Source organism: Lygodium microphyllum, chromosome 19 (assembly GCF_053477565.2).
Source record: "Lygodium microphyllum isolate KBCC chromosome 19, Lygodium_microphyllum_v1.1.10, whole genome shotgun sequence".
Classification (NCBI taxonomy): Eukaryota; Viridiplantae; Streptophyta; class Polypodiopsida; order Schizaeales; family Lygodiaceae; genus Lygodium; species Lygodium microphyllum.
The window spans coordinates 6977361-6998306 of NC_141153.1; the positions used below are offsets into that span (position 1 = coordinate 6977361).

General features: G+C 47.3%; 1 protein-coding gene across 1 annotated transcript in view; it reads left to right on the top strand.

Moving 5' to 3' along the window:
- The window catches only part of LOC148019528 (Transducin/WD40 repeat-like superfamily protein), a 162418-nt gene that overhangs the window by 89001 nt on the left and 52471 nt on the right, over window positions 1-20946 (top strand). The gene's annotated exons all lie outside the window — the stretch shown is intronic.

Sequence of the window (20946 nt, forward strand, 5' to 3'; positions counted from 1 at the left end):
CAAGGTGTTTGACTGGGGGGCACTCACTAAGTGCGCCGGCGTTTGACCAGAGGTTTCCATTGCGCGTCCCTTCTGAGAGAACTACCAATCACGTCGCGGTGCTACCTAAGGGGGAGAAGTTGTTGCAGATAGAGGGAGCAATTGGAGAGTGGGGGATCATTGGCGAGGGGGAGGGAGACCGCTGCTATTTTGACACACCGCGGACGGATTCAAGGTTGCGAGCTATCGGGGTGGGGGGGAGAGTCTCTCCAGGGCGGATATGCAGGGGGAAAATGGTTTGGGGGGGGGGGGGGGGGCGGAGGGGGGGGAAATAGTCACGTCTGGGCGAGCAAGTGAGGATGAAACAGCTAGGCGGGGGGGAAGCGGTCAGGCGGGGCGGACAGACAGGGGAGACGGCCAACAATCTGGAGGGCTATCTTCCCTTTATTATTTCATAATAAAGAATAAAGAAAAAACACGATAGTCATGGGCAGCTGCCACCTGTAGTGTACAAGTGTGTGGTCACTTAGTATAGGAGACATATAGGTGGCTAGACATGGATAGTCTTTAACCCTCGACATCCTTCCACTTAAAGATAAATGTGTCGGGAGCGAGGAGAAGAAAATACAAAATGTACATATGAATACATTTAGATGAGGAAAGATATCATCTCATCCTATACCTATCATCTTTCTAAGAATGGCATAACGTTCCACTGGGAGACTTTTAGTGAGTAGATCAGTAAGATTCTTATATGTAGAGAGATCTTGACAAGCTCTATCTGCTTGTCTTCAATCATCTCTTTGAGAAAGTAATAACAAACCTTAGCGTGCTTTGTCTTCACATGAAAGATTGGATTACGTGTCAATTGTATGGCACTTATAGAGTCCAAATACAGGGTAGGAGTCATAGAGGTGATACTAAGTTTTGCAACCAAACTCTCTAACTATAGGGCCTCCTTGCAAGCCTCAATGGCTGCAATATACTCAGCCTTGAAACTAGACAAGACAATGCATCTTTGCACTCTAGACATCCAAGAAACAACACCTCTAGCAAATGTGAAGACATATCTAGAGGTGGACTTTCTATTATCTATATGTTCTAAATAATCCAAGTTTGTGTAGCCCACAACTTTAGTACCCTAGTTGGCATAGTAGAGGCACAAGTCTACAGTGCCCTTAAGGTATCTCATGATATTGTTCATAGTGTCTCAATGTCGCCTCTGCCAGGTGCCGCCATAAAGCAAACTAGACTTACACTAGAAATCTAGTTAGATAGCCTACAGTTACTGTTGATGCTCTAGTGGCCCAGGATAAGCATGTTCCAAAGAGCCATGTGGATGATGGACAGAGAGGACAGGATGTACTGCATAGTTGAGGGAAACTAGGAAATGGAAATGGAAATGCCAAAATTCAGGGGAGAAACAAAAATGCCATATCATCAAGAAGGGGGAGAGAGAGAGAGAGAGAGAGAGAGAGAGAGAGTGGCTATCTTAGAGTTGAGGTGCTTGCAAGCTAAAACTTAGAAGACAAGTTTCATACTAAAAATCAAAGTTTTCTAATTTTCAAGTTTTTAAAAGAGCTCTCCAAAAGATGTAAGCTCAAAAGAGCTTTTGATGCATACAAGGATTTTGGTACATAATTAATATATTGATTACAAAGGAAAAATAATTGTAAGTTCAAAACCATATAAGAGAGTGAGTTCCTCTTTGTCTTTGTCTCCCTCTTCCTCATCCATGTCATAGTGTTCAATTTTTGTTGAAGGCAAATTCTCTCATTATCATCCCTCTCATTAATCAAGAAAGTTGAAATGGATAGGAATGACTCTAAGCTTAAATAGTTTAAATAATTAAACATTAAATATTCAACGATATAAACTTAATCAATGAAACATTCAGCTTTTAAACATTAAGAATTAGACAGCTATTTAATGTGGCTAGCGATGAGGACTGAGTCCGTGAAGGGGAGCTTGTGCTTCATGTTGATCGTAGATGACTACAGTAGGATGACTTGGGCCTATTTCTTGACTTTGAAGTTGGAGGCTTTCTCTCACTTCAAGGATTGGCTTCTCTTTGAGAAGAACCGTTCTGGCTGGCGATTGAAGACCTTGCGTTCAGACAAGGGAGGTGAATTTATGTCTAATGAGTTTGCTTGTTTTTGTGTAGATAGGGGCATTCACCAAGAGTTTGCTAACACCAACACTCCCCAAGAGAATGACGATTTGGAGCGGCAGAACCGAAGTGTGATCGAGATGGCACGCACCATGATGGAGCACCAACAGACACCTCAGTTTCTGTGGGCCGAGGCAGTGGCTATTGCAGTTCACATCCTCAATCGATCTCCCACTTCGGCCGTTGACAGGATGTCACCTTTTGAGGCTTACTTCGGGACTAAGCCTGATGTCTCTTATTTCAGGATCTTTGGTTGTGACGCTTATGTGCACATTGCGAAGATGCAGCGTGATAAGTTCGAGGTGGCTTCCCGATGACATGTTTTTGTTGGCTATAGCTCCTAGTCTCAAGGTTATCGTTTGTTTGATCCTGTCAAGTGAGATGTCTACACGAGCCGAGATATGCGGTTCGTGGAAATTCCGGCCATAGAGGGGGGTGAGGAGCACCCTGTCCTTGGAGATCCAGGGGAGAGTTGGGCTCCCGAGGTAGTTCCTTTGGAGCTAGAGCCTCTTGATGGAGATTCTTCTTCTGATTCAGAGTCTTCTCTTCCACCGACCACCCCCCAGGCGCTTTCGCCGGTGGATGTTCCTGAGTCTTCAGCAAATGAAGAGCGACGGGGAGAGGTTCGTCCTCCTCCTCGTTGGGCCCGTGACACACTCCGAGATTCAGGGATCGAAGGGGTCCCTGAGGAGTGGGAACCGCAGGATGGACCGTGGAGGTCACAGAGGAACCAGTTACATTCTTTGGAGCTTGTTTGCTCCAACTATTGTTCGCTGACCCGTGTTATGCAGGATTGTGAGCCCACTTCAGTGAAGGAGGCTTTGTAGTCTGATCATTGGCGGAAGGCCATGGAAGCTGAGTAGGAGGCTATTGAGAGGAATGGCACTTGGTCTCTCGTGCCTCATCCCTCTCATAAGAAGGTGATTGGTGTCAAGTGGGTCTTCAAGACCAAGTACCTTAGCGATGGTTCTTTGGACAAGCACAAGGCTCGCCTTGTTGCTAAAGGTTTTGCTCAGCGCCCAGGCATTGATGTCCATGATACTTTTGCCCCCATTGCTCGTATGGCGACTATTCAAGCTGTTCTTGCCTTGGCTGGCCATAGGAGATGGCCTGTTATCAGTTGGATGTGAAGTTGGCCTTTCTTAATGGTGACTTGCAGGAGGAGATCTATGTTAAGCAGCCTCCTGGCTTTGGATCCTTGGATCGGAAAGTTTACGGGTTGAAGAAGGCCTTGTATGGCCTCAAGCAGGCTCCGCGTACATGGAACGAGAAGATTGACTCGTTTCTTTAGTCGAAGTTGGGATATCGGCGCTCTACGGCCGATCCGCAGCTTTATGTATATACTTTCGAGGTTGGTCGTGTGTTGTTTGTGTTATATGTTGATGATTTGATTTTGACAGGGGCTCATGCATAGAAGGCCCGAGAGACTAAGACAGCTTTACATCAGGCATTCGAGATGACGGATTTGGGGCTTCTTCATTTCTTCTTGGGTCACGAGATTTATCAGTCTCAGAGGGGGATTTTCATCTCTCAACAGAGGTACATTCAGGAGCTTTTGGTGACTTTTGAGATGGAGACTTGTCGGCCCATTACTACTCCTATGGATCCGAATTGGACGGCCACTTCACATTCAGATTCTCTCGTGATGGATGCTTCACGCTACCGTCAGTTGATTGGATCCTTGATTTGGCTTCTCAACACTCGTGTTGATCTTTGTTTTGCTGTGGGTCTTTGGGAAGGGTTCATGACGGAACCCAAATAGGTGCATTGGCAAGCTGCCCTAAGGATTCTTCGGTATTTGAGGGGGACTTTTGACTTACGGATTTCTTATCCCGCAGGTACAGATGCTTTTGATTTGGTTATTGCAGGTTGGAGTGACTCGGATTGGGCTGGCGATGTGGACCACCGATGGTCTAATACAGGCTATTGTTTTATCTTGGATACAGGTGTTATCTCTTGGAGGAGCAAGAAGCAGCCCATGGTAGCCCTTTTTTCTACTGAGACGGAGTATCGGGATGCGTCTTCCACCACATGTGAGGTTGTGTGGCTTCGGAGATTGTTGGCGGAGCTTGGCTGCCCCCAGACTTGTCCTACTCTACTGCGGTGCGACAATGAGAGTTGCATTGTCTTGGTGCAGAATCCTGTATTCCATGCTCGGACAAAGCACATTGAGATCCAGGATCACTTCATTTAGGAGAATCTTCTGGATGGGACCATTGATGTGGAGTATTGCAAGACGGAAGATAATCTTGCAGATTTGTTTACGAAGGCGCTTCCCCAAGCTCTTCTTCGGCAACATTCCAGATCCCTCAGTCTTTTGCCCTATCCAAGATCTGAGAGGGGGTGTAAGAGAGTCATTCCATGTACAACCGTGGGCAGTGCAGTACGGCCAGAGTGCAATTGCAGAGGATGCCACGTCAGCTGGTCGGACAGGGTGCCACGTGGCACAGTTTGTTGCAGTCGGCCAGTTTTTTGCAGTTGGCTGCATTAAATTCAGCCGACTTGGTGCTGGGAATTTCCTATTTTTTGGCTATTTATAGCCAGTTCGTGCCACACTCTAGCATTCATTATTTTCAGATTCTGATCTTGAGATCTGTTGGCTGAGACAGACTGTGCTCGGGCTGACGGAGATCGAGGTCATCAAGTCGGAGACATACACAGATATTTCCTCTGTTCCCTTGTGTATTTTTGCACTCTTATACAACATACTACACCACGGATTTTCTGCGTTTACACTGTCTCCTTTTCTCTCTCTCTCTTCTGTTTGTGTTCACTCTCTCTCAGTCTTTGTCCTACGCTTCTTCATCACTGCACTCTGACAGCTCCTCTTGAAATATCACCTTGCGTACCTCAATCACCTGCTCAGATTGCTTATGCATCATTTTCTCATGAAACATAGCATCATGGCTACAAATAACTTTCCTAGCCTATGAATCCCAAAGGGGACAGTCCATTTCACTTGCATCACCATATCCAAGAATGATATACTTAATAGACTTTGGATCCAAAGACTTGCAAGTGTGCATATGCGGGAGGTTTAGTAGAATATACTGACATCATTGAATGTCAAAGGCGCATTGCATCAGTGACAAGGAGGAGTGTACTGTAACGTTTCGTCGCAGCCCGGAAACCCCCCTCCCCCCTCGTCGCCGACAGGTGGCAGGAGGGGGGAAAGAGGAGGGAGTTGGCACGATGAAGAGGACGTGGCAGGGAGAGAGGACGGCAAGAGGGAAAGATGAGAGAGCCGACAGGTGGCAGGGATGACGTCAGTCAGCGGAGCTGACGAGGAGGCAACGTGGGAGGAGGAAGGTCACGGGCCCATTTCCCCTCCCTCTCTTCTTGCCATGACAGGTGGTGGGTGGGGAAAGACCACCCCTCTACCTTCACTCCACGTCCCTCGCGCCTGCCCCCCCTCCCCCCCTGCCCCCAAATACTTGTATAAAAGCCCCATCATCAAGGGGATAGAAGGCTGGGAAGGCCGTGACCTGCTGCTGCTTGGTTGAGAAGAAGAAGAAGAGAAAAAGAGAGGGAGAGAGAGAGGAGAAGACGAAGAAGAGAGAGGGATAGGGAGAGGAAGAGTGAGGGAGAAGAAGAGGAGAAGAAGAAGAAGAAGGAGCCTTTCCCCTTCTTAGAGGGTGTCCACACGCATACTATCTCTCCAGTTGGCCACGGTTAAAATCCCGTTTCCCCATGATTATCCCTCAACCGCAAGCTCATCTCACTCCTCAACTGGCCCTCACTAATTGAAATAGAAGACACGGAAGTCCTGTGCAAAAGAGGAGAGACCAGGGATGGCACCCAAGCGGAAGTTGTTGCACCCAGATGGCAATCTCGCAACGAAAGCTTCGAGCGAGGACATCTTTGCCAATCCAACCGTGGTAGTACCAGTCGTAAGTAATATATTTCCGAATTAAAGGACTTCTTGCTTCGATTTCCACAACGAAGTGCATTAAGCCGTACTATACTGTGCCAGATTAGGTTAACTAAAAGGTTAAAGTCCATCATAAACATTCGAGGATGAAGTTTGCGAAGTGCTTGTATCAAGGGAAGTTAATTGCCCTAGTTGCTATGCGACAAATCCATGCATATCATAAGTGGCATATAGTAATTCTAAAGTACTAAGCATCGATAAATCCTTGATTATTCTGTACCTAAGACAATATTGTTATGGCTCGCAGATGTATGTAGGTGGTACATGCATGGGAAAGATTATATGATACATGCTTCGATGGTACACATATTGATCTTGCATTAAAGTCTTGCTAATATCACGAACTATTAGTCATTGGGATCCTGAAGTTGCGTAGCTAGTTCTAACAACATTCATTAGAACTATAACTATGATGGCTGAGATCCGTCCGATAGTGACTATGTTTATCAATCCTATTTGGATTGGACTAGATCCGAATATGGCTCCGACTCCCAAAGGCAAGTAGAGAGCTCAAGGGATTGAGAAGATCGAGTCACAGTGAAAGACCACTACTCCTTCGAAAGAAGGCTAGGTTATCGATCAATATAAGTGACTAATGGAACTTATGTCTTGTATAGTGTTAAAACCCCTAACAAATGCCTTAGCTGAAAGAAGGGTGTGTTAAATAATTTTTATATGGAATCGCTCTTGATCCCAAGGGGGAGAGCGAATATGTGATGGATAGTTATCACGACTATCCCTGCAATGTTTGGAAAATGACACCATTGCTTTTGTTGATTGATCGAATAATGTTCTAAATGCTTTTGCATTAAACTGATTGTTGGAATGTGATCTAGATGATTATTTAAAGTGCTTGTATTTGATTGTAAATGCATGGCAGGGGTCTATAATGACAAGTGCCATGGGAATAAAGGAATCTTCTTCTTGGAAGATGATATTAGGCCGATTGCCTTGATTGTGCTTGATTCTTAATTGGTATAATTAAGGAAGGATATTTGGCACGGGTGGATTGTCTCCAAGGTCACACCGCATTTTAATCCGAGAGGGTAGTGCTCGATTCATGGGCCGAAGGTCGAGTGGTGAAAATGCCAACCACGAAAAGTGTGTCTCACTCCTAGGTCACTTGGGGTTAGTGGAGCTCTGGACACCCCTTGCCGAGTCCAGAATGGAGCTATAGATTGCCGTGAGCCCAACGTCTGGGGTGTTGGAAGATCCTATTCTAGATACTGGATAAAAATTATGGTGCTATGTGATTTGGATTGGGACTTTTGTTGGACAGAAGGGATACATAATTCTAGTATATGGGCAGGAGACAAAGATTAACTTGAAGATAAGTTAAGGAATTTGTTTGTAAAAAGGGTTGCTTGTTTTTGTTTTCATGTTGGTGCTGTAAATTACGCGAACGAATCCTGTTCCCTAAAAGGGTTAATTAAGGAAGCTGATTTTAAGTGTCACACATAAATGTGGTAGGACCTAATTAGAAATCTAAAGCCATCAAGGGAAGTGGGTGGGACGGGATTGTCCTACGGCAGGGTGGTCCTAGAGAATTGGGAGGCTTCTCACAAGATTTTACCGTTGTTTGATCCTTAGATATGGTTAAGTTAGAACCTGATTCATACAGTTTTAGGAGACTGGAATGGGACTATGCCCTACGGGTAAAGAGGTTGAGCGGTGCATCCCTCTCGTTTCCCATTCTCTTTGAACCAAGTGCGGTATGGATCCGCTTTAGATTGGGCATCTCTGCGTAAAGTAGGATGTCTAGAATCCGACGCTAGGATGCTGTTAGGAGACCTTGTCTACTAGGAACCCAAATTTTAGGTCGATCCTAGTATGCTCGGTCGTGGACGTTCCGTTGCGAGGCGGACTCGGAAAACCCTAGGCGACAAACCCCAAGACATTCCATGGGAGTGCCAGGTGGCGTCGCTTAGGCTCGTCTCTCGATGGACCGCTAAAAACGTGCATGCACAACGGACACGTTACATGTATTGTTGACTGATGTCGAATTTTGCAGAAAAGAACGAAATAGGCTGCAGAGTACTGGCAAGGAAATATGGTAACATTGATCGTACCTTACTAACAAAGGAATCTTTCCAAGGTACACATTTACGGGATTAGAGGCTTGGCCACATCGACTATTGTGCGTTGGCGAAACTCTAGTCAAAGGATACAGTTAGAGATCTTTGAAAAATCCATCTATCATTGAACCACATTTTGGAAGGTTGATTGCTTGGTAAGATGCACCAATTTTCCTTTGCTAAGGATTCTCATGTTGATTCTCCATCTATTTTGCATCTTCTTCACAATGACGTTCGTGGTCCTATGCAGATCAAATCTCTTAGTGGTTTCCTCTATTTTGTTACCCATTGATGACAAATCTCGATTCACTTGCATATATGGGTATAGTCTAAGTCTAGGGTTGTTAGGTACGAAAGGTACAATACGGTATGGTACTAATTGGTATCTTAAGATTTTATAAGGTATGGTACCCTATTAGTATGAAAGAAAAAATTGCCTTGGTTATTTTGGACTCTAGATGATAGATCACATGTTTAGAGCTAAAATAGCAATGTTACTTAAGTTAATAAGATGAATATACAAGGGTAACAAGGCAAAACCTAATGCGCAACATGCACAAGTTACAACGCGCCACAAGTAGACAGATGGGAGTGTATACATGATACATTATACATCATACAAAAAGGCAAAGTGTAGGGTGGATGGACAAAGAGGCTTTTCATTCTTGTGTGTGAGAGAGAGAGAGAGAGAGAGAGGCTTGGCAGTTTGGGGGGAAAGGGGGAGAGATAGACAAAGAGAGGGAGAGAGAGAGAGAGGCTTGGAATTCCGTATTCATCTTGGAATTGGGAGAGAGAGTGTGAGAGAGGCTTGAAATTATGATAGTAAACATAAGGCTTGAAAGTTGGAAGATATTGTATGGTCCAGTCTTCATGGGCAAAAAGTAGTCTTCATGTATGAATTGGTATGGATAGGTAGTGTATGGTCTAGTCTTCATGTACGACATGGTACGGATACGTATCATATGGTACAGTACAAACCGTATGGAACAAACCGGTTCGTACATAGCACGAAAGCAACTATGTCTAAGTCTGAAGTTTTCTCTTGCTTCAAGACTTTTATGGCGATGGTGGAGAACCAAAGAAGCCCTCACATTTGGACCCTTTGTATGGATGGGTGTGAATATTCATCATCAGTGCATTGTCCCTTACTCCCCACAACAAAATGGAGCAGCAGATTGAAAGAATAGATCGCTAATGGAGATAGCAAGATGCAGGATCAAGAGTAAGAATTACCAAATTCTTTCTGGTTCCATGCTATTCCATGTGCTGCCCATGTTTTGAATAGGTGTCCCGCAAGAGCTGATGGCAAGATGCATGATCAAGAATAAGAATTTACCTTTTTTTTTTTGGGTTGATGCTATTGTATGTGCGGCTTATGTTTTGAATAGGTGTCCCACAAGAGCTTTGCACACCATCACTTCTTATGAGGCATAGACTGGCTCCAAGCCTTGTATCTCTCATATGAGGACTTTTGGATCATTAGTCTATGCTCATGTGCTTTCTCAAAAGAGGCACAAGTTGGATGATAAGGCTGTATTCTGCATATTTATTGGGTATAGTAAGCAAAGGATATCGGCTTAATCAACCTTACACATGCAAGATTAATGTCAGTTGAGATGTTACCTTCACTGAAAATGCTTCTCATCCTTTGCTCAACTGTCAAAAACAGCCCTTTATGGATGCTTCAGATATCTTTTATATCTGATTACAGCTCTTCCATAAGCTGGATGATAAGGCTATAAAATGTATATTTTTGGGATACAGTGCAGAGAGTAAGGGTTATAGACTTTATGAGCCTTCCACCAAGAGGGTAATTGTCAGTAGAGATGTCATCTTTGATGAGACATCTTCCATGCCCTTGCGGGACTGCAAAGTGCAGTCTACACTTGGTGTCTCAGATATTTTTGATAGTCTTGTGCCATTGCTTGGATCTGATGCCTCAGATGATGCACCACAGGGTTATGCTCCTCCACCTAATGCTCATTTACAGCCTACTACACAGTCCGGACAGCCACCTGTTTTGACACAGATGCCACGTGCTATTGAAGACATTGTGGAAGAGGCAATAGAGCAAGAATTGGCTGCATGGCTGACCCTTCTATTCAGCCTTCATTTCTGCCACATACAGGTTTATTACAGCAGCTGAATAAGCCTGATGTACAGCCACAACAGTAGTCCGATACCTTCTCCCATGAGCAACCTACTATTGATGATCATTTGGAGCATACCAAGACTGAAATTCAGCAGCCTAAAAGAGTCCCATGTTGACTAATGGACTCTCTCTAGGACAGCAAGCAGCCTCTTCTTTTGGCTGCATGCACACTATAGATATATTTGTGTGTGTGTGTGTGTGTGTGTGTGTGTACACATGCATGCGTGCACACAAACTCTTATATCATATGTATGTATGTATTTGTATATGTATATAAGCAAGAGTTACCCCTTGCATGACCTTATCCTAGTCCTCCAAACTTTTTCCATTTAATTTTGTGGAAGCAATTCTTTGAAGAACATGTTTCGAATCTTCGAGAATCTCTTTGGCCTCTTTAAGTGTTTGCCACCATTCCAACGACCCCCACCCAATTGCCTGGCCTGCCTGCCCACACCTGTCGACTTAAAGCTAATGGAAACAACGATTTCAGATAGTAGGACATTCCCCAGCCAAGGCCCAGCTTCGGGACTGGCTACACTCCACGTTGCACATCGGGACAGCGCAGATTGAGGAGGCGGTCCTATTGGGCTGAGGGATCTTCATGGTCCGGCTCAGCTCGGCGGACAGAGCTCGTGAGTTACTCGCTAGTTCACCATATGCATCCACGAAGGGGGTCATACACATGGTCCCCTGGTACAAGGGCTTTACTATGGAGGCGTTTGCACTCCACAATAGGTTTCTTCGGCACCCGGTCACCCTTCTTTTCCCCGGCCTGGCGATTGAGTATCACCAGTTGGTGGAAGACTTTGGACAGCCTTTCCGCACTATCCTTCCCGCGTCCTTCGCGGATGCAGTGACAGCTGCAGGAGTCCCAAAGGTACTGGTGGCGGTGAAAGAGGTCAAGAATATTCCACAGTTCCTAGAGATTGAGGCGGGCGGGTACTCCTTTAGGCAGCAGGTCATTGTGACGGGGCAGCTAGGGCAGTGCCTGCGCTGCCACGACTTTGGGCATCAGGCAGCATGTTGCATGTGTTTCGGAGCCAAGGTGGCTCCATCGACAGGCCCGTAGGTGGACGTTGATGGCTTCACACAGGTCCAAAGACGACAGAGAGTGATACGGCAGGGGGGGCACAACTAGCGTCTCAGACCCAGCCTCCGCAGTAGGGAGCAGGTGGGCATGCGATGCCCCCTTGGCAGAGCACACCACAGCCCCCCCTTGCCCGCCTTACCCGGCAGGACCGCAACCCCCCACATCCACCACCCGCGCCACAGACTACCTCTTCTGAGTCCCCACACCCACCGCCCTCCACATCCCATGCCCCCCACCCCCCACTGACCCTGGCCCACAGCCCCCCACTTCCTGGACCACCAGCCCCTCCCTCCCCATACCTGCCATGTACTTCCGTCCATCCCACCGTCCCTCGATCATCCTCCCCCTCACCACCTCCCGTACCAAGCACCCCCCCTGATCCGCACCTGGTTCAGGCGATCGCCCCCAGAACCACCTCCCCTCCTCCAGTAGGAGGTGATGAGTCACACACGCCTACATCCTCTTTGCACCAGAAGTCCTCCCCCTCCCATACAGCCACCAACTCATCCACCCCTGCCGCCCGTGACACTTTCCCGAGACAGGCACACCTGTTGCCACAGGAGTTCTTCCGTAGTGGCCCATGGTCCTACTTGAGAGTTACGAAACGCGGAGAGTTCCCACTACCTCTAGAGGTGGGGATCTTCGTGGTTCGTAAGTCAAGGAGGGGCAAGGTCCATCTACTAGCACCACCGGATGGACCAAACTATGCTTTTTTTCTTCAGTCCTCTAACTCAGGGGAGTGGACGACGACACAGATAGAGAAAGAGTTGAAGAGTCAGGTGGCGGACCACACCTCCGAGTGGATGGGAGATGAAGCCTCGACAGTGGAGAGCTCCGAGGGATGTGATCGAGTGGCCCCTGGCATAGGCAGCCTGTTTCTACCAGTGCACAGAGTCTCGACTCTCAGCATGGTTGATAGATGCATTGATAGTACCACCTGGAACTTCTATCACCCCTATGGTCCGGCTGAGGGCCACCATGGGGGAATGGAGCCCGCCACCCTGACCGGTCATAAAGCGTACCTGCATGTCTCATAGCTTCTCCTCGTCATCAGTAGCCTCCACACCGAACAGATGCATGTTCGGGTAGTCATAGGTTTTACCATGAGCTTACACCTTGCATCCTAGAATGTGAATAGCCTCCACTACAGTGGGGCATGTGGTTCCAGGAAATTGATTTTTCGGCAAGAGTTGCAGCCTGCCCTTGCCGGAGGGATTGACATTTTACTTCTACAAGAGCACAAGCTTATCTCCACCCAGGCCCAGCGGGTAGGGAAGGTGCTCCCAGGCAGCTTGCACACTTACTGGGAGCACGACATAGGTGCCCACGGTAGGAGTGGAGATGTATGCACCCCTATTGGTCTGAGTTTTACCGCTTGTGTTCGAGACCACGGGACGATAGTGGCAGGGAGGGTGCTATGGATCAGATTGGATATTGGGGACTTATGCCTTGGAGTCCTTAATATCTATGCCCCTACAGAGGTTAGGGCACGCAGCAGGTTTTGGGTTGAGATCGCGGAAGTACTCCTAGAGGTGGACTCCTGGATTGTTGGAGGAGACTTCAACAACCTGGAGGCTTTGGAGGACCACCAGGGAAGAGGGAAAAACTACCAGGTCATGGTTGGGGAGAAGCAGGAGGCATGGGAGGTGTTTCTACTGGGAGTAGGAGCACGCGATGCCTGGAGAGACCTTGCCTTCCACAGGAGGGAGAGATCGCTAGACTTCTCTTGGGGATACAAGCGGCTAGGTGGAGTCCTACTAGAGCGGTTGGATAGGTTTTATGTGGGAGAGTGGGGAGGCTCTCGGGGAGGCCAGATTGGGCAATTGGCGGACACCACATTGTCCAATCATTGCCTGGTTCTCCTGACACTAGATCCCCCAGCATTTTCCCTAGATACACGATCTTGTTGGATCCTTGACTCGATCTATAGGAGGGAGGAGGTGATGAGACAGATAGAGCAGATTTGGATCAGAGAGTGGGGCAGGAGGGGCCAGATCGCAGAGGAGTTGCAGAGGCCCTAGCTAACTCGAGCAGGATTTGCCAAGAGGCAGCCATACAGGCCAGGCAACAGAGTTGGGAGGAGGAGAGAGCACTCCGGTAGGACCTTGCAACCATGTAGAGATTATTACAGGAGATACCAGGGGATCCCACTCTCCATGCACAGGAGGTGCGTAGACGAGCAGCCATTGCTGGCCTAGAGGATAGGCGCTCTGAGTTCTCTTTCCGCACCTCAGCAGCTTTCTGGGCACGGAAGGGGGACACGATGTGCAGAGAGTTTTTTCATGTGCACCAGCCTCACATCTCAGGAGAGCAGATATGCAGTCTCCGAGATCAGTATGGGAGGACCCGTTCTAGCCTAGATGAGATGATGGAGATTGCCACCAACTACTCTAGTCACCTCTTCCAATAGGAGACAGCCTCAGCTAGAGGATAGCGATGTAGATATCAGGTTTGGGATAACATCCCATCCCTGGTCACGGAGGAGATGGGACGCACCCTCCTAGCCCCTTGCACAGAGAAGGAACTAGAGGAGGCTTTCTATACACAGGACGGGCAGAAATGCCCGATAAAGGATGGCCTCTCTAAGGCTTTCTTCACTACCTTTTGGGAAGTGGTGAAGGACTCCCTACTGATGGCCTTTCAGGAGATTTTCAGTTTAGGATAGATGCCAGGGAGTCTATCGGCAGGCCTTATCAGTCTTCTCCCCTAAGGGGAAGACCGGTTGGAGCTTTCCCATTCGAGAACGTTCACCTTATTGTTAGTGGCCTATAAGGCACTGGCAAAGATGATTGGTAGGCGACTACGCCCCTTGCTTCTAGACATCATCCATGACACACAGACAGGCTTTGTCCAGGATAGGAGCATCTTGGACAATGTATTCACCTTCTTTGAGGCGAGAGAGTGGGCCTAGTACAGTGGGCAGAGACTGGCCGTACTACTCTTGAATTTTGAGAAAGCCTATGATAGGGTGGACTGGGATTTCCTAGAGGGCACCATGGTGAGGTTGGGTTTCTGCCAGGCTTGGATTTTCGGGGTCTCCGCACTTTACAGATCGGCCACCAACAGGATTCTCATAGGAGGGAGGCGAGGAGAAGAGTTTCAACTGGAGAGATCGGTCTGACAGGGCTGTCCTCTGGCCCTCTACCTATTCTTTCTCTTTGTAGAGGCGATGTCTCACTTCCTCATGCCACGTGTGAGCAGTTTACGTGGCCTTCGACTTCCAGTAAGAGAGGAGGCGAGTTGTTAGACTTAGAGTATGCAGATGATACAACGCTCTATATAGAGGACGACGAGTTGATGTTGATGATACAACGCTCTATATAGAGGACGAGGAGTTGATGTTGGAGAGAGTGAGGTTGGCTCTTGAGGTGTTCTGTTTTGTAACGGGAGCAAAAATCAAGTGGGGAAAGTCGGTTGGTTTCCTCACAGACCCGGACTCTAGCTCGGAGTGGGGCGTCCACCTGGGATTTAGATGGGTGATACCGTCTCGTACCTAGGGTTCCAGGTGGGACTCGACATCACTCCCGCCCAACAGTTTCTTCCAGTCCTCGATTCTATTCGGAGGAAGCTGACCTATTGGAGCACGGCTCGCCTCTCACTAGCCGGCCGAGCCCTGGTAGTTAACCAGGTCCTCCTAGTGACGGCCTGGTACATCGCCTCGTGTTGGTGCTTCTCCTCCTCCTGCATAATGCAGCTTCGCTGCCTAGTGCGGAATTTCCTTTGGTCCGGGTTAGACAGCTCCAGGGATTCCAGGGCCAAGGTAGCGTGGGCAACCATTATACGACATCGGTCAGAGGGAGGGCTTGGGATCATAGACCCAGAGTATCAGAGTATGGCCCTCCTAGGCAAGCTAGTTGTCCGCAGCCTCACACTGGGAGGGTAGACCTGGAAGGTCCTATTGCAGGAGGGTCTTCAGGACTGTAGACCGAGGCTTGGGGTGAGTGGAGGCCGTCCTTGAGATGGATCTTAATGTCAGCCCAGAGTCCCCCCCCCCCCCAAATCACCCTTCCTACGCAGCTTGCTCCGCGTGTGGCAGGGCCTCCGAAATGCCCTTATCCATTGTCCCCCAGGTTGCCAGGAGGAGATAGACTGTCAGCCGGTGATTTGGAATCCCCAGGTCAAGGACCGGAAAGGGGCACAGATTGGCCAGCGCCCCCACATCCAGTGGGCTGGTTGGGAGGCTGGCCCAGTTTTTGTACCATCAGGACATGGCAGGAGGTGTAGAGGATGGCGGACAACGAGGTGCTGAAGGAAGTATCAAGCTACCAGCGAGGAGTGGAGCTGAGGAGAAGGGAGATAGATGCAACGATACCTCAGGAGTGGCTTGCTCCCCTGATCTGAGAGCCGATAGACCCCGGGGAGGTATGGGCTGCTAGGTTTTCACCAGCAGGCATCCCCCTACAGGTGTGGTAGGAAGAGTGGATGGCGGTCCACCTGGGACCTTTTTCACAGCGCAGGAGGGGGGGCGTCTGGCTCTTGATAGAGGGCAGCAGGACGAGGGGGTAGCTGTTCTTTCATGGAAGAGGATCAGGGTGGTTGGCCTTCAGGGGAAGACATGGCGGCTGGACCCTTTGGTCTTTTGGCAGGAGCTCAGGGAGCGGTGCCTCTGGATCTGGGAAGGAAGGCCACTTGATGAGCTGGAGTGGGATCTGGGAGAGTGGTCGCCAAGAAGCCATCGAGATTCTTGGACTACACCACCAGGATTGGTAGACACGTACTGGTGCAGGAGGACATGGATTGGGCGCCGTCATGTAGCAGGCACTAGGCGCAGCACAGCATCACGGAGCCGTTCCGAGGGACCTTCTGGCACTGCCTATAGGAGAGCTGGAGGCCGAGGATGGTATCGTAATTTTTATGGCTGGTGGCACATGGAGGCTTGGCGGTGGGAAGCTGGCGTACCCAGATGGAGGAGGGAGTTTGTAAGTGCAGCACACAACAGTCTATGGAAACCCCAAAGCACTGCTTTTGGTCGTGTGAGGCGGTAGAGCTCGTGTGGAGAGGAGTATGCTGCATCCTCCGCCGCATAGCACCCAGCCTTGGATGTATCTCTTGGGGTGCTTTCTGCTGGCAGGCGGTCAGCCAGGGCCGTCACCTTCTGTATGAGGCCGGGATGCAGGATACGATATTCATTATCGAGGCAGGGTTGTGCGCAGTGGTGGGTTTAGAGGCTCTACCCATCCGCCAGGTACTGGAGCCCACAGCAGACCGCTCTGAGGTATGGGAAATCATAGGGAGTCTTACTGGTTGGCATATCTGGAAGGTGCGGTGTCAGGTGGCTTTTGGCGGAGAGAGACTTTCAGTATAGGCGACCTTAGCAGAGCTCTGGACCTCCATCATCCACTCCCTTCGAGGCCGATGGGATTAGGTGTAGGGCGAGCCCAGGGCTCGTCAGGAGCTCCAAGGTCATTTCATGCGCACTTGGGGCGGCCAAGACCTGTTCTTCGTGATGCAAGCAGGTAGCCCTAGATGGCAATACACCCCCCCTCCATGGTTTCTTGCCCCTATCCCCCCCAGACCGCCTTGAGACGCTTGTATATATGATGTATCTATGACTTTCACCAGCTCTAGCTTGGTCTGTTGAGCATGAACACTTCTTTGTATTCAGGTTTTTTCTAAAGTAATATAATGAGCCACACTTTATTTGCAATAAAAAAGTGTTTGCCACCATTTGTAAGCTTCCAATGCCAATGATTGGCTAGGCTTAAGCATTTGATACTGGGGTGGGTTGTTTTTTGACTAATTCAAATCCTTCCATTTTTGGAGAGGGGTAAAAATTCGACCTTTGTTTTCATCTTTTTCTTCCATGTTAGATTGTGTTGTACAACAATAGAGACGACTATACATTTCTACTTGCATTGCAAACATCCGTTGATCTCGAAGGTACTAGGGCCTATGAGTGCATATCAAGTATCCTACATTTCTTATTTTTGTCTTTACCCTTGCCAACTAATGCACTAGTGTGGTCAATTGTTATTTCATACTCTCCATCCTTTGCATGAACACAAACAATTGCATTTCTATGTTACCTAACCAAGATATTCAATTTTTATGTTATTCTCGATGAGCAATTTAGTGCATTGTGTATTCATCCCCACCCTCCATGATTGTGTAAAAATATAACTTTTCCTTTCTCACTTGATTAAAATAATCTCACTTGAATTGACAAAGAAAGAGAGACTAAAATAAAAAGCTGAACAAGTAGATGATGGAGAACTTCCCTTTAGTTTTGTTCTAGCTGCGTGAAAATTCAGCACTCTGTCCAACCCCAAACATGCTCAGTTGAGCTCAAAACAATCCAAATCAGCATCGTTCCTCACTAAATCAGTTGGCAGCTGCTGTTTTTATAACTTGCCTTGGGGCATCTACACTCTCTTCGTTTACCTCAGCTTGCTGTTTTAATGTTGTTGCAGGTTACACGAGTGAAATTTCTGCACTATATGCAGTGGGGCAGTTTTGGAGGCCTTGCTTGCTGAGATATTAGTGTAAATTAAGACTACTGCCTGCCAGTCTGATCTATAAATTAGGGTTTCAGCAATTACACAATGAAGAGGAGAAAAGGATGTGTGAGTTACATGATTCAACTCCCAACCCTCACACGGCCCTTTTTATGATTAATTCACACATATTAGAAGGTTACTTGGTTCCAGCCCCTATGCACCCACATTAATGGGTTACTTGGCTCTAGCCCTCGTGCATGTACATTAATTGGCTGGAGCCCCATGTTTTAAATGGCCTAAGCACTCAGACACATCATCACGTATGTGTTGTTAGTCATGCCCCTTTCACTCTCTACATATATATTGTATAATATATGCATGACCACAACTCCTCAATGCTTTCCTCGTAAATATCATATTAACTAGTTGACATTTTACAATTATGCTGTTCAGTTCTAATGGAAGTTATGGCTATATGAGATGTTTGAAGGTTATAGAGGTTTAGATAATATGTCTTGGGTTTGACTCACGCCTACGCTCATAGAGGAGTGTAAGTGATCCTCGGTAGGACACCGGGGTACTTTTTACTCTTCTTATGAGAGGTTTCTTTCCCTAGATTTATTTCCTTTTATTTTATGTGCCTATGTTACACAGTTTGGGCACTTATCGTGTTTTACACCTTTCAGGTGTGAACACACTCTAGCAACCCTAAGGTTTAAGGGTTGTACTTTGTACTTGCATCATACACTCTCTAGATTTTTTCATTGGGTGTCGTGCTATCACACTCTCACTATCAATTGTACTCTCAGCTGAGCTTGAGCTTGGTGCATTCTCACACCTCTCACATTTGGTATCAGAGCAACTTCTGCTCAGCTCAACTAATGGCCATCATCTCTAGCTGAGCTCCTCGGCATTCAGTCCCATCAGCTTGCTCAGCTCAATTCACCTGTCAGCCACCCACTAAAGCCACCAGGTCACTCTAGCTCGTCCTTAGTCCACCAATGTCAGCAGCGCCGCCCACCAACCTCCAACGTCGCCTCCAAGTAGGCCCACTCACTGCGTCAATTGCGCAACTTGCAGACAGCTTCGCTACTTAGCCTATAGTACCCCCCCTAGCCCCCACCGTGCGCAGCTACCTTTGCGCGCTAGTAGTGTGCGCAGCCTGCCCAACTCCACCTTGAGTTACAACTCTCTCATACGAGCCATCACCCTCATTTCCTCATCATTCATGTTGATGGCTCATGTCCTATCATTTACAAGATATCAATATCCCTCTTGGGTATACTTAAGATGTATCATCTCTCACCTGTGGCCAATTAAGGGTGCCACTTACGGACGACCGAACAAAAGTCTTCGGGACCTTTGCGTATCATGTGATGGCATTTAGTCTATACAATGCGCATGGTTCTTGAAAGTTCCTCATGTGAATCCTAATGAAGTTCATCTGCAATCATAAGAACTCCATGTTTTATACCAAGAACTTGCTTTCCCCTAGCCTCTTGCTTAGGGTTTCCCTGGACAAGTTTTACAATTCCTTTGTCACCCTCTTTAATCTTTTGACCTCTTGTTACGGCTCCTAGATTGGAAGTTTCAGCATCATTGACACATACAGCCTCAATAAGGCTAACTCCACCCGCTACCTCAGCCTAGGCTTGCCAAGACTACCAAATTTGCTCAGTTCTGCATTATCAGAGATAAACAGGAAAAATCGTTTAATTTTCAAGTTTTTAAATTCAGATTTCATTTCTTGGAAGGAGCTTGTGCCCAGGCAGCATCTCTCTGCTTTTGCAAGTGTCTGGGACACATTTCTCGTAGAGATTTTAGAAAATTATGCATCAGAAATTCGGGGCTTTTGTTGTCAGCTCAGAGATGGAAAATGTACATCAGTGGCAGTCTGAAGTAGACTAATTTTGTGCATTTTGGAACAAGAAATTTTGGGCTTTTGCATTTTTAGTGCTGCTGAGCACTGTTTGCACCTTGGACAGCATGTACTTCAGACAGTTTTTGACAGAGTGTGATTAAATTTGCTAAGTACAGCAAAGTGTTTTCTGTAATTTCTGGAAATTCTGAGTTTTTCAAGTTGATCCAGCTTGAACTATTACTCTTTTGCTCCTTGATCAGTGACATTTATCATGGCCAATGAAGGAGGTGATGTATTTACACGTGTCCAAGGAGGATAGTAGGTTGGATGGCAACGACTATTCTCTATGGCCTTTTATGATGAAGAATGTGCTAATTGCAAAGAATCTTTGGGATTATGTCAACGGTGAAGAAGTTAGGCCTAGAGTTGTGGCTCTAGCTACACCTCCCCCAAGAGGACATGGACAAAGGGCAACTTAGCTGGTTCAGCCCGTTCAGCCTACTCCAGCTCAGCCACTTCCCCAGAGATTAGCATCACAAAAGGCATGGGACACACGGGATGCTCAAGCTTTGTCACTGATCGCATTAGTAGTTCAACGCTTCATCATCCCACACATTTGATCTGTAGCTTCGTCACTAGAAGCATGGCTAACCTTAGAGCAGATGCTTGCTGAAAAGAATGACACACGCATCTCTTTCTTGAAGAAAGAGCTTGAGATTGTGAAGATGGATGAGGGTGATTCTATAAAGGATTATCTAAATAAAATTCACGACTTGCGTGAGCAGCTTATTAATGTAGATGAGTATTACTTAGATGCACAGTTGATATCTACTACTTTGAATTCGTTGCCACTCTCATATTTGGCCTTTTATATGGCCTTGAATCTCACCATGAGGATTTCCCCACAGCCACTTACTTTCCTTCTGTTGGTGAGTTTTTCCTTAGAGGAAGAGCAGTCAAGAAAAAACTGTGGTGTGGATGTTATAGCCTCTACGTAGGCTTTTATGGGAAGGCGAAAGGGCAAGGGCAGCCAATATAAAAATCCTCCGTAGAGCTTTGGGACTTTAGGTACTTCACAGAGTAGTAAGAAACAGGGGGTGCATGCAAGCCAAGAAGGTCAAGTGCCACTATTGTAAGAAGCTAGGACGCTACATCACAGAATGTAGAAAGCACATTGCTAAGGAGAAGAAGAAGAAGAAGTTAGGGATGTCTATTTTTAATGCACCTTCTACTACTACTGAGTCTGTGTCT